General features: G+C 46.6%; 1 protein-coding gene across 1 annotated transcript in view; it reads right to left on the bottom strand.

The window, feature by feature from the left end:
• Jcad (junctional cadherin 5 associated) overlaps nucleotides 1-13,557 on the bottom strand; it is a 70,016-nt gene extending 56,459 nt beyond the window's left edge. Inside the window, exon 1 of the mRNA XM_051151170.1 lies at nucleotides 13,366-13,557. The gene's annotated coding sequence lies outside the window, so the exon portion shown is untranslated. The remainder of the gene's footprint in view (nucleotides 1-13,365) is intronic.
• Nucleotides 13,558-13,794: the final 237 nt, after the last annotated feature.

Genomic DNA, 13,794 nt, shown 5'->3' with positions numbered 1-13,794 from the left:
TTGGCCGACAGCTGCCTGGGCATGAGTGGGCTGGAGAAGCAATCAGGAGAAGAGATGCGTGAACCTCCTGCATTTTCTTCTCATCTCCCCCAAGTGAGTTCCCACATCCAGCAAAGGTCTGAACTCATGCTGGAAAGTGAGCACTATCAGAGAGGGCAATGCACATCTATAGTTCCCATTCTTGGGGTACCTGCAGCAGCGGGAGTAAGAGTTCGAGGCCAGCCTGGCCTACATAATAAGTGTGTCCCCCCAAACAAACAAACAAACAAAGTATTGAAATTCAATGTGGTAAATCTAAACCTTTGTTACTGGGGAGATGGATGCATGAGAACAGCAAGAGGACCTGGGTTCAAGTTCTCAGCACCCATGTAAAAGGTGGGCATGACCATGTATGCCTAAAATACCAACACTGGGAGGCTGAAGAAACCCCTGGATCCTGGTGGGTTGCTGGGCAGCCGGCACAGCCAAAGCAGAAAGCCTCAGCCTCCGTGAGAGACCCTCCCTCAAACATTAAGGGGGAGAATACTAGGGAAAGACATCTAACATACTTCCCTGCCCCCCAACATATATTCAAAAGAACTGCAGCAGCCCTCCCCCCACGAGGGTCAGCGAGATAAATGCGAGCCTTTGTGACAATAGCTGTCCCTACAAGGTGGGAGGGTGGACTATTACCAGCTCAAGGCTGGCTTCTGCTTTAATGAACATGCTATTGATAAAACTGGTGAAGGGCAAAGGAGGAAACTGAAGCCAGACCCCACGCCAAGATTAGAAATGCCAGCCTGGTGCAAGTGCCACCTTGGAAGACACAGAGCACGGGGCCTGGATGCATGGAGTCTGGCCCAGCCAAACTCATCAATCTTTTTTTTTTTTTTTAGGTCCATTGACTTGTTCAGACCGCGCCTGTGCAGGCTTGTCCTTACCCTCCATTGAAACTCTAGAGGAGTAACAATGCAATGAGTTAAAGGCGGTGGCGGGGATGTTGGTGAGGAGCTCGGCAGTATGATTTCCGACAGTTGTCTGGCATAATTAAAAAATTGTTAAACAGAGCTAAGAGGGGGGGAAAAAACTTCAAAAATAGATGTGCTTCCGAATGACACTCTAGTAGCATACTGGAGTTTCTGCTTTCATTTCTCTTCAAAGGAAGCTACTGTCAAAAGCTGGGCAGAGACTCAGTTAAAGATAGGTGGCAGGGACACATTGGTGCTGACGTCAGAGTTGCTCTGAGGGGCTGGAGGAGGCAAGAGGGCGGCAAGACATGAGGACATGATCACCTGCTTGAATTACCTCATGATAGCTATGATGATATTTTTAACTCTATTCAAGTCGTTAAAAGTCGATGTACTTTGGAGCTGAAATCAAAGCAAGCATGCTCTGCCACTCACAGGAATCCCCAGAAGGCAAAAGAAGAGTAGAGGGAGAAAGAATAGGCTGGATAGGGGAGTCAGCCGTTCTTCAGCACAAGGAGCAGTATTGAGGTGAGTGGGTGTGCGTGCCAAGGCAGGCAGTCACATGCTTCTGTGCACCCAGAGCCTGTGGCGAAGCTCACAACTCTAAGAGTCAAATCCTCTCACCCAGCAGCCCCTAATCCATGCTGAGAGGAGCTGGCAGGCCACTGTTGTACATGTAAGGTAAGGGAACAGTGGCCAGAGCCTCACCTTCAATGGAAGGCCTGGAGTTCTGTGTCAGGCAGGGCACACGAGTGGCTTAGAATCTTCCAGAACAAGTATTCATCTGCCTGTGGGCGGCACTCATAGCCACACTGGAGCCAGCCCAGTGGGTCTTGGCATCTAAAGATTTACCAATCCAGGCTTTGACTGTCTCTGAACAATCCCTTATGTCTATGACACGCCATCGCTGAGACCTAACACAGAGCTGTGAGAAAGCAAAGCTTGAGGGTTTTTAGTTAGTAATTAAGCCTGGCTCTATGTCACCACTTTCCTGCTCAATAGTTCTTATGAGATGGGAAATGGGATGGCCCGTGGTGGGTAACATGTCCTCGCCTCCATTTGTCCATCAGAGATGCCTGTGTTGGAGCCTTGGTGGCCACTGTGGTAGTTTGAAAAGTCGGGGGATTTTTAGTGGATGAAGCCTATCAGGAGGTGCGTGGGTCATGGCCACATTTGCATTGGGAGAGCGCTTGTCTCAGAACAAGTAAGGACCAATGGAGATGGGTTGGAGTCTACCAGTCGGTTATGATGGAGCAGTGTGACCTTCTTCCTTGCTTCTTGCCTGCCTGGTGCTATCTCCCACTAAGATGCTATCTACCCCTTTATCATGTAGCTGGAGGTCCTCATCAAAAGCCTGAGTGGATCACCCAACCTTGGACCTTTAGCCTTCTAAACCATGAACTAAATAAACCTCTTTTCTGGTAAAAATACTCAGAATTCTGCTACAGCAATACAAAATGGGTTGAGTCCCAAAAGAAAACTTATGCTAATTTTGCAAGTGAAAAGAATGCAAAATGTTCTCAGCCAGGGGTTTTGCCAGAAAATAGATATTTTATGTAATTTTAAAAATAATGTACTAAGTATAACTTGTTTATTATCATTATGGAGAGGTGCATGTGCCACGGTGCACATGTGTAAATCCAAGGACAACCTTGCCAAGTTAGATCTCTCTTTCCACCTCTATGTGGGTTTCTGGGATTAAACTCAGGTTCTTGGGATCACATAGGAAGTGCCCTTTCCTGAGGAACCATTTCTCTGGCCCCTTAACTAACACTTGTGGAGTCTGAGAGGAGTTGGGGGAGGAGCAAACAAGCCAGCAAACAAACAAAGCCTTGGAGAGACTAGTGTGCAGGATGCTACAGTAGAAGTTGCAAAGGGACGGTGTGGACTGCTTTTGGATTTTGAATCCATGGACCTGTTCACTTAGAGGCCTGACACCTATGCTCAGTGTAGATACTGAGATCACACAACAAAAAGAATCTACCTTTGGTTTTGTGTGTCGGAGGTGGGGGTTTTGTGTACATGGCAAGACAGAAACCCACTATTCTGCTCATCTCACTTGCAAGTTTATGTCCCCAACATACCTGGAGTGACTCTAACCTTGCGCTGAAAGTACACATTTTATCTTCTACGTTCTTGTACCTCGTGTGTCCCGGGATCTAAAATTTTTCCTTGATGCGTTTTCTGTTCTTGTGTGATGATATCTGTGATGGCTGGCTTTAATTGTCAGCTTGCCACAGCCTAGAACTATCTGGGAAGAGAGTCTAAATAAAGGATTGCTAACACTGTGTAAGCAATGGCCATGCCTGTGGTGGATTGTCTAAATTAACTTAATAGACATGGAAAGACTCCACCCACTGTGGAGAGCACCACTCCCTAGGCAAAGGGTCCTGAAATCTATAATAACAAAGAACTCACACTGAACACAAATGAGCAAGAAAGTGTGTATGTGTTTGTTTCTCTCTGCTGTTGACTGTGGAGCTGATGTGACTAGCTGCTTGAAGTTCTGACTTTGGTTCCCCCCCTCCCCATCAATGAACTGTGACCTGAGCTTGTAAGATGAAATAACTTTCTTTCTCCCCAAGTGTTTTTTTGTTTTGTTTTGTTTTGTTTTTGGTCAGTGCATTTTTATCACAATAACAGAAATGAGAGACTAGGATAGCATCCCAGGCTGGACTAGCTTCTCCCAGCCACAGCCTGAGTCTTGATCATCTCTGGTTCATGAAGGCCTGGGCCATGAACGGTGCTCAGAACATCCTTAGAAGCACCCAAGTGAGCAGTTAAGCTCTGCAGGGAGTGACCTTGCAGCACCCCGGAACCCCAGCCTTGGCCTGGATGAGAGTGTGATCTTGAAGCAGGATAGTAAAAAACAACCAAGTTAGAAAGACATTGTTATAGTCATAGGGGAGGGGAGTAGGGGGAAAGCGAGAGGCGGAGAGGAATGGGAGGAGACAAGAGATGGGATAACAAATGTGATGTAATATGAATAAATTAATAATATAAAGAAAGACATTGTTGGCCCAGTTCACCCTACAGCCCCTTTTGTACAGCCTTTGCCTATCTCGTTCTATTTGCTTTATTTTTCCAGATTAATAATTATTTTTCTACTTTATCTGGAAGAAGAAAGCACACATCTCTTAAATTTATGATACATTTTATATTAAGTGACCACAGTTCAGAAAAACCAGACAAGACAAACCCATGATTCACCTTTTCTCTCCCCATCAGTCAAAGGCACGTTTCAGTACTCCACAGGTGCCAGGGGAGCCGCTGTGGGGGTGCCGCTGTGGGGGTGCCCTGTTAGATCTGCTGGGATCTGGACCCCTGGTGTACCACCGGCCCTGACTCTGGACCTCAGTTTCCTTATCTGCCAGGTGTAAAAGGCTTCCACTCACAGAGTTAGGACAGGGCTGGGTGCTGATGATTAACTCCATTGTTAGGGTGCCGATGGGAGTCTAGGCATGGCTCTTATTCTCAAGCTGGTATTAACAACAGTCAAGGACACACTAATGTCTTATTCATGGCACCTCGGCACGACTTTCAAATGACATTCAGCTGGGAAAATGTCACTCTATCTATTCTCATTTGCTATTCTGAGCTCAGAACGGAGGACGAATTTTCTTTAGAAAAATGAAAAAAAAAAAAAATCTCTTACACTCCCTCCATAGACCTGACCTGCTGAGACTGAGGGCTAAGTGGACGAACGTTTGGGTGGGTCATGGAATTTCTCAGGCCATTAAGGCTGCTGGCATGTGTGTGACTTGCAGCTATTTGGAGATACCGTGGGAAGGTGAGTCAGGCAAGCGCTCTGATTTTTCAGTGAGCAACTGTAGAATTTTAATTAGCTTTGAGTCCATTCTCTGCTGGAAATAGCAGAACTCTGAGCATTTCTTCAATAGCAGTACAGTAATTATAACAGTTCTGCAAGGAATAATTTACAGGATGTATTTTTGTAAGCTTAGCGGAACAAGAAAGGCCACATCCAGTTCTGTACTTGGTTCATGCCTAGACTTGCTGTCAAATGGATGCCTAACAGGATTGGTGCCAGTAGCAAGGGTCACTTGGCTCATGCACTCTGCAATATGCTAAAACAGGACTGTCCGACCAGACTTTCCACAAACATTAAAATGTGCAGCTTATGCAGCCTAACAGTGGCTACTAGCCACATGTGGCCAACCAGAACTTGAAATGGGCCTAATTGCAACCAGTGCCTGAATCCTTAACTGCCTTCAGGTTTAATGAACTGAGATTTACAGAGCCACATGTGCCTAGGATACACATCGCTGAGATGCCAAGTTGGACCCTACTCCAGCCACCTTACAGTCTGGAGAACCAACCAGAACTGGAAGGAACCCACATGTTTGCCCTGCTGAAGAAGCTCCCCAAACCCTTGGGTCCTGATGTCACAGAAGCCAACTAGTTAGTCTCCTTCATTTTTTTTTTTTTTTTTTTAATCTGACAGCAGATTGGAAACTTCCATTTAGAAACATTTGAAAACAGATCAGTACTCGAAAGTGGGGGAGTGGCGGGAAGAGGCTAGAATTTCTGGACATAAGAACAGGGCCCTCATATTTCAAAAAGTTTGGTGTTGCGGGCCACCAACAGAATGTGGATTTTAGGAGTGGGTGTTTCATAGAGGATGTGGAGACAATGGCTGAGCCTAATTCAGACCCATCCAAGCAGCAAACACATGAGTCGGGGGTTTGAGTCACCTGGGAGCACATAGCTACTGGTCCCATCTTCACAAGAGGAAACTGCATGACGTCCCATTGCTCTTGAGGATGGAACCTCACATACCTATCATTGTCTTTGGCCCTGCCTGCGGTAGCTTGATCTACTATCCATGCCTCGGTTTACCTGACTGTTCTCCAGCTCTGCTGCTTATCCTGCTGTTTCCTGGAGTTCTCACCATCCATCTCCCATGCAATTTCTGTCCTACATGACTTTTCCATCTACCACCTACTGCCTACCCTAGCCCTCTTCTCTGGCTGGCTCCCAGACACCCTCAGATCCCAGGTACTTGGGGAGCCTCTGGCACCCACATGTTAAGACCTCATCCTGCCGTTAGTCCTGCTCCCATCTGAATTACAGATCCTCCAGCCTCTGCTTAATGTATATCTTCATTGTGAGTTTTTCTCATCTGTAAAGTCCCAAGCAAGCGGGGTTGAGTCTGACCTGATTCATTCATCTTTCTATCCCCTGTGCCAGAGTAGTGCCCAATAAAGCTAGGTGAAAGAGTGAATGAATTCTATTTCCTAACACTTCCACATCTTTTCAAAACCTCTTCTTTCTCTGAGATGACTCATATTCTCTTAAAGCATCCTTCCAAAGCTCTTGCTGTCCAATAGAGGACTGTCACCAAAGCCTCAGCTTGAAATTCCACCCACACCTCCCTTCTCCATTTACCACTCAGCCTCAGAATCATGCCATTTCCCTTAGCGTTAAACCCGGGGAGCTCATGTTGGCAGGCTGCTGTGCGTCTGTGGTCCTGTCCTTGGCAGTGTTTCTGTCTTCCTGTTTTCGCTGCCTCCCGTAGTCCTGTCCTTGGCAATGTTGCCACCTTCGTGTTTTCGTGCCTCCTTCACTTGAACTTCCTGGGAACCCTTGGCCTCCTCATGTTCTTTATCTTTGGCCCACCCATAGACTTCTTCTGAGCTCTTTTTTTTTTTTTTTTTTAAGTATTCTTTGTTAAAGAAAGCTTTTGAAAATGGGAGTGTAATCTAAGCTCTTCCCCAGCTCTCCCCAGCCCCCATCCATCTGAAACACAAACCACTATCACAAAGGAAGATCACAGCTGAACACCACCAAATCCACACTCCTTCCTTCATCCCAGTTCTCCCCCAAAGAAATCGTGATGAACACTCTCATTGATCTTATTTTCCTTCTCCCATTCCAACCAACTGGCAATGCTATCAACTTTTTTACCTCAGTATGTGTTTCTTCACCAATTCTATGGTTTTCTCTTTTGAATAGACCTTGGTCCTTACCTAATTCTTAATATAAACCACTATTCTCCCACTTATTTTCTGTTTCTGCGTTTTGAGGTAGGCTACTACTCTGTAGCCTAGGCTAGATTCTACTCATAGTGATCCTTCTGCCTCAACTTCCCAAGTCCTGGGATTATAGGCCTGAGCCACCAAACTCAGTTTCACAGTTTTCTTTAGTGTCTCTTAATCACTTACTATGTGCTGGGCATTGTTCTGGAGAAATGGCTCAAGAAAGAAAGGGAAAGTCTCATCCCAGCAGAGGCTACTGTGTGTGTGTGTGTGTGTGTGTGTGTGTGTGTGTGTGTGTGTGTGTGTGTGTGTGTCTGTGTGCGCCAGTATGTATATACCATACTTATTTATTTATGTATTATATACATGCACATATATAGTAGGTATATGTATATAGAAAGACTTTAATATACATTATAATAAGTTGTTTAAATGTTATACAGAGTTTTTAAAAACTGACTTTATCCTAGCATAATATTCATGATGGAAAATGTTAACTTTGTTAAGTGCAGAGTCCTGTCATGCCACATTAAAAATTCGGATTTTTTACTTTATTTTTTAAAGGCACAATTACATACTCATTTACTACAGAGACAGCTATGAGGTGTCTACTGAGGACAAGATGCTGGTATGCATATGAGGTTTCAGGGGAGGGAGGGAACCCTTCCCTGATCCTGTTTTATATGTCTGTCTCTGTCTCTCTCTCATACACACCCTTTTTCTGTTGTTACCGTAATAACCCGCTGACAGTGAGTATTTAGAGAATCAACTCAGCAACTCAGTTCAACAAGCCTTCTCTGCTACTTGGCTACATACAGAACAGCTGGCAAACCAGGATATGCAGCAGCATCTGGGACCTGCCTCCAATTCCAAGGACCTTGCTGTACAACAAAGGAGTCACACCACTCTGAGTGAGGCTAGCCTGTGGCAACACTAAAGTATCTAGGAACTAGGAACATGAAGGAAGACAGCAGCTCCAGTCCTGACTGGATCTCTCACAAGGGGAGACATGAGGAGTGAGGGATCCCCAGGAAGGGGAGAAGACCCCCAGGGTTCAGGGTGCAGAGCTCCTGGGACTGAGAAGGCTGTTGACAGGAAGGCGCACAACCTCAGAGCCTCTCTGTCGCACTGTGGATGCTGGCTCAGTCAGCCACAGGCTTTTGGACAGAACAACGGCTTAATTAGAAGCAAGCTCCATGTCTACACTTGGGAGAGAGAAAAGCGGGCTGACAACTGCTGGAGAACGGCAGTTGGGTTCTGTTTTGGGAGGCTCGCCTGGGATAATGACAGCTCACCTGGGTTGGATGTGCTGAGAGCTTCGCGTGCTCATGAGGTTGTCGCAGAGCTCCTGTTGTGGGGAGCTTTGAGTCTCTTTATTTAACAGATCTTGCGGGGGGGGGGGATTGAAGCTTAGAGAGGTGAAATTACATGCTAAGGAGCATGAGGGAGGGCTGCCTAGGTTCATGTCTTCCTATGCTCATGTCTTCTATGGCACCTTGTATCGGTGAACCCCACTGCAGTAACTTTTTAGGAGGAAACACACCCACAGAGGTGGCTTTGATATCCCCATTAAGGCTGGTATAGAAAATGGTAAAGAAAATACAAAGATAGAATCTCCTAGGGTCACTGTCCCTGCCACTGTGACTTTAACCCGCCCCAAGACCTGTCTCTGCCATTCATGATCCAAAGTCTCATCTTTGGTTGATACATGTTGAAACAGTATAATTTAATATTAATTTAAAACTATAAGAAATTAGTAATGTGAGGCTATTATTATACATAGTGCATTGAGGCCTTACAGCAGTGCAGTATTTGATCTCTGCCTGTCATCTGCAGGAGGAAGGTTAGCAATGACAGTAACAGGTATGTGTAAACATCAAAGGCGATTTTACTGTGTCTGTGTCAAGTGCCTAGTGCCTGACATAAGTGGAACTGGCTCTAATCCAGCCTTAACCTCATGCTGCTGCCTCTTTTAAGTGTTTGTTTCCAGGAGGCAGCATCTAGAAAGAATAACCACTCCCTCAGGACAAGGTGGCCTCTGCTGCTGAGCCCCCAAGCCATGTCCCTGTCCCACCATAGCGCCATAAGCTACAGAAGGTCTCACTTTAAAGAGACACAGGTGACAGGGAGAGACACGCGCTCAATCTGGAATGTTGACACCATCAAGCCCACATAGTGAGAGGGCAACTTGGAGGAACAGCAACTGTTTGCCTACTGGATTTCCCCATTATTGTCCCCCTAGTTGGGCATGCTTAGAAGGGGCCCAGCTCACATGCAGCAAGAGCACAGCTGCACACACAGCGCTGATGCCCTCCTGGCCAAGCACCTGCCTCTCTGTGCTTCCCTTCTGTGACTACTGACTGTCGCTGTGGCAAGTCCTGACATTGTCAAGACTCAAGGATACGGTCAGGGTCCTGTGTGTCCTTCCTGGTAGTACTGTCCATGGCTTCTATGAATGTCTATTATGCAAGTGGACATATTAATTAGCAACCAAATGAAACCAGAAAACACATCAGCTTGTTCTGTGAATAAATACAATTTTATGTTTTATATTTCAGATAAATTAGGTTTAATTTAAATTTTAAACACAATGAAAAGAGAATGATGTTTATTATACCTATTCAATGAACTGGTCTCACTAGATTGCACCCTTTCTTAAGCATTTTGGGACTTTTCAGCCTTTTAAGCTTAACTGTCATACTTTACACGCTGTGTATGCTATATGTTTTGATGTATTTTTCAAAAGTTCTTAATCTTCCTAGATATAAAATGGCTATATCTCAGCAAGAAGAAAGTTAAGCTGGAGAAAGTAAGGGAGAAAGAAAGGGTGGGAGAGGAAGGGAGGCCTGGGTGGAGGGGAAGCCTCATTACCTCAGAGTGAACAAAACCTTCATATTTATTTTTGAATTGTTTGGTGTTCAACTCCCGGAAAGTTATTTAGCAATCCATTTAATGAGCATGCATCCTTATCCTTTATTACCACTCTTCTGTCTGGGACAACTTAGTCAGTAGGCTGTTCCCAAAATATGCCAAGAGCTCTGTCCTAAGAGTGTCAGGGTACCAGGGGTAGCCATATCCTGGCTGTCAGAAGCTGTTTCTTTATTCTGGTTCACAGTGGAAAGGTGTAGGCATCCTATGTCCTCTGACTGGTATACCTTTGCTAGAGGAGCACAAACACTGTGTTAGAGGGAGGCCTCGGCAGAGAGCAGTGTGACAGTTGCCAAATAGAAGCTTCTGAGGGGAAGATGGCCTACAACCGCAGCTCCTCACATGAGGTTACTTTCAATGTCCATTATCAGACAAAAATGGCTACCAGCCTCCCTCCGTCCCTGCCCTAGTCTTGTCTCTTCACATCCCATGCTCTCTGTAATTTACAGAGTTGCACCTGTGCTGAACATTGAGGTCTCTTGCCTTCTCAAACACACCCCAGCCTTCCCTTTCCCCTGCTCCTAGCTCCCCTTTCACTAAATAGGACCATTGCACCACCACCCCCGCCCCCGTCCAGCTCTCCAGGGCAGAAAGCTGGAGTCACCTTTGATAGACACTCCCACAAGAGACTCCTTAACTTGGAATTTTCCTTCACTGTCTCCCTCTTCTCTTTGTCCTCCCACTTTGCTTTGCTGCTGCCTGAGGCCTGCCTGGCTCTCCTTACCTCCAGTCATCTCTCTGTCACAGGCCTGTGCCCTTGTACCAGAGTAGTGGGTGGAGGGGTGGCCGTGGGAGGACCCGTCATCCAGGGAGGGCAGATGGGGGCTGTGGGGTGGACCAGCTGAAGCTCTCCCTCCAGCAGCTGCTCACACTGTGGGTCTGCTTTCAGCTTGGGTGGTCCCTGGTCCAGGACTTGGCAATAACCATCCTATTCCTCTCAATTACTCTGTGCATATGTACCAAGTGCTGGAGTGAGGACGGAGTTACAATGACAGCCACAAGAACGTCCTTGTCTGTATAAAGCTTATGCCATCCCAGGAATAGACAGATTACATTTCTTTTATTTGAACAAAGATGTTCAAGAAAAAAAAAATGAAGTCAAAGAAAGGAAATAAAGACCAGTGGGACAAAAGGCCAAGGCACAGGCCAAGATGTTCGCTGTCACTAGGAAAAAGCAATTCAAAGCCACAGTAAGATGCCACTCCACCCCCACCAGGGAGGCAGGATTAGAAAAAAAAGAAACAGAAAGTGTTTACAACAGGGATGTGGAGGAATAGAGTCCTCCCACGGCAGTGGCAGGGGTGTGAAGACAGCTTGGCCAGTCCTCAAAAAGATAAACATAGAACTACCATATGATCCTGCATTCCCACCCCTACATGTGTGTCCAAAAGAACTGAAATCACGTGCTTGTGTGAAATCTCGCACACCAGTGTTTACCAGGGAAGGGCAGAGACATCCAAGATGACAACAAACTGGTGAATGGTTAAACAAAGTGTACCTGTACCATGAACTACCGGCCAGCCACATAGCACAGCAGAACTTAGCACATGCTGCATTGTGAATGAAGGTTAAAAATACACCAAGCTGGCTGGGGTGTCACTCAGCGGTAGGCTGCTTGCCTGGTGTGTGTGAGGCCCCTGATTCTGTCCCAGGACTACAGAAATAAAAAACAAAAGGAAACCAGTCAGGACACAAAGGCTGTATAGTGAAGGATCTCACACCACCAAAGAAGGCTCAAGGAAATAGACATCTTAGTGGCTTCTAGCATTGGAGATGAGACAGCGACTGGCCAGTGGGCATGAAGTTTCCTTAGGAGGTGATGGGCCGCCAGATAGCTGCAATCATGAAGGGACTAAACACCACTAAATTGCCCTCTTGGCAAAAATGACACTTTATAAGCATTTTGCCCACAATGTTTAAGGAAGCTAACGAGAGAGGTCACAGGGTGTTCTTGGTAGAGGACTGTCAAGGATGCTTTAATGGATGAGGCTTGGATAGAGCCCTGAAGCATGAGGGTATGGTGCTAGCAGTAAGCTAAGAGCGGCTTCAGAGAGGAAGCAGGCCCCCAGCACACAGACAGCTTTCTGTTTCCTCACAGTGTTGTCCACTGTGCCCAGCACCTCTTCTTTTTAGCCCACTCACAAGAGGGCATCAGCGGCTGCACTGTCCCCCAACATCCCAGGTGCATTAGCTGGTCCTTATCAACAGAAGGAGCTCTGCTTACCCTTAGGGTGACCCCTGACCCTCTAGTCTCAGTCCCGGGACTACTTCGTCTTGGGCAACTTATGATGGGCAAACTGAGTGCCGGGTTCAGGCTGAGGCTCAGAGGCCTGGGTCTTCTGTTCACCCTCATCTGCACAGGGCCTGGGAAGTGCCTGTAAAATGAACAATACTGAGGCCAGCATTGATGATTACAGGGTACTTAGCTTCTACCTGAGGCATGGTGAGTCCTCAGTGATGCTGCCAACATGGTCACTTGAACCTCACCGTGGCTCAAAGCTTAGCGGATCATTTTTGCACTCCCTGGCATTGGCTGGCAGTTGCTTAATAGCTATAGGTGGAAGTTGAGTGTATGACAAGCACCAAGGGTGCTTCTGATTTTCTCAGAAACTGCCTTCCCTACCTGTGATGACATTCCAGCAAGGAGCACAGAATGTGCTTATTTGACTGACAGCCGATTGATGGCTTGAACTGAGTCTAGCAGCTAATAGGAATGAAATTTTCTTTGAGTGAGAGGCAGGGGGAGGTGAGAGAAAAAGATGGAGAGAGAGAGAGAGAGAGAGAGAGAGAGAGAATGAGCCAATGAATGCCTTATTCGGTCAATGAGATATGGTGACAGATTTCATAGGCAGAGAGGTTTGCAGAAGAAGGGAGAGGGTGGTGGTGAGTTTCAGAAGAAAGGGTCCATCTGGCCGATGAATCATCCTTTTCTCTCAGAAGAGCGTAGTTGTTGGCATAATGGTAACACAAGTTACAATAGACTTCAGACAGATCTTTCATCTATCACTGGAGAGGGGTGTAAGTTCAGAAATTACACAAGTAGAACACACAAGAACAGATCTCACGTTTTAAAATGGAGTAAGATAGATACAGCAGTGCCCAATTGCTTGAAGAAAACAGCGAGGGAAAGAGCACTGGTGTCACCATATTCAGTAACTGTCTAAGAGCCACATCAAAGGGCTGGTCATGTGGCCAGTCCCAGGGCAGAGAATTAGCCGGACTCCACGGAAGCTGCACCCTGCCTGTGTGGGACCTAGACACCCAGTCCTGTCTCCACAGAGAACACCCTGCACTTTTCTCCCCACAAGATTCCTGTCTTTATTCCTTGATCAGAGAAATAGAAACAAGCCCTTCCATCAGGAGAACGCTAGAGAGCTGGGGCTTGTTCCAAACTGCTTCCTTAACCAGCTTCTCAACAAAACAAGAAAAGAAATTGGGGGTGGGGGGGGGTAAAGGGGGGGTCGTGCAGGGGGAACTGGAAGGAGGACGCTTACCTGAGCTCTCCGATCCTCTGTGAGTCTGTAGGTTCCTCTGAAGCCACAGGAAGCCTCTGCTGAGAGTTTTCTAAATCCCAAATCTGTCTCTGATAGAAGGAAGCTCTATGTGCGAGCTCAGAATAGAGGCTGTTATTTTACCCACGAGGCCTCTAGTCAGCGGGAGGAGGGCTGGGGATGAGGCTCCTTGGCACACAGGTACCATCCACCTCCAGAGAACAGAGCTCTCCTATCAGGTGTGAGGCTAGGCGGGGGATCCGAAGAACCCTCGAGGGAGCCAACTTTTCCTAAATGAGGGGTTCAAATAGCCTTAAAAATTAAAAATTAAAAAAAAAAAAAAAAAAGGAGGTAGCACATTGAATGGTTTGCCTTGCCAAATAGTCTAAGAAGAATTCCAGGGCTGAACTGGGCTGCCTGGCTGTGCAGTCC

This window comes from Acomys russatus, chromosome 9, assembly GCF_903995435.1.
Source record: "Acomys russatus chromosome 9, mAcoRus1.1, whole genome shotgun sequence".
Taxonomy (NCBI): domain Eukaryota; kingdom Metazoa; phylum Chordata; class Mammalia; order Rodentia; family Muridae; genus Acomys; species Acomys russatus.
The sequence above is the reverse complement of the archived record's forward strand: the minus strand, read 5'-3'. Positions and strand labels throughout refer to the sequence as shown.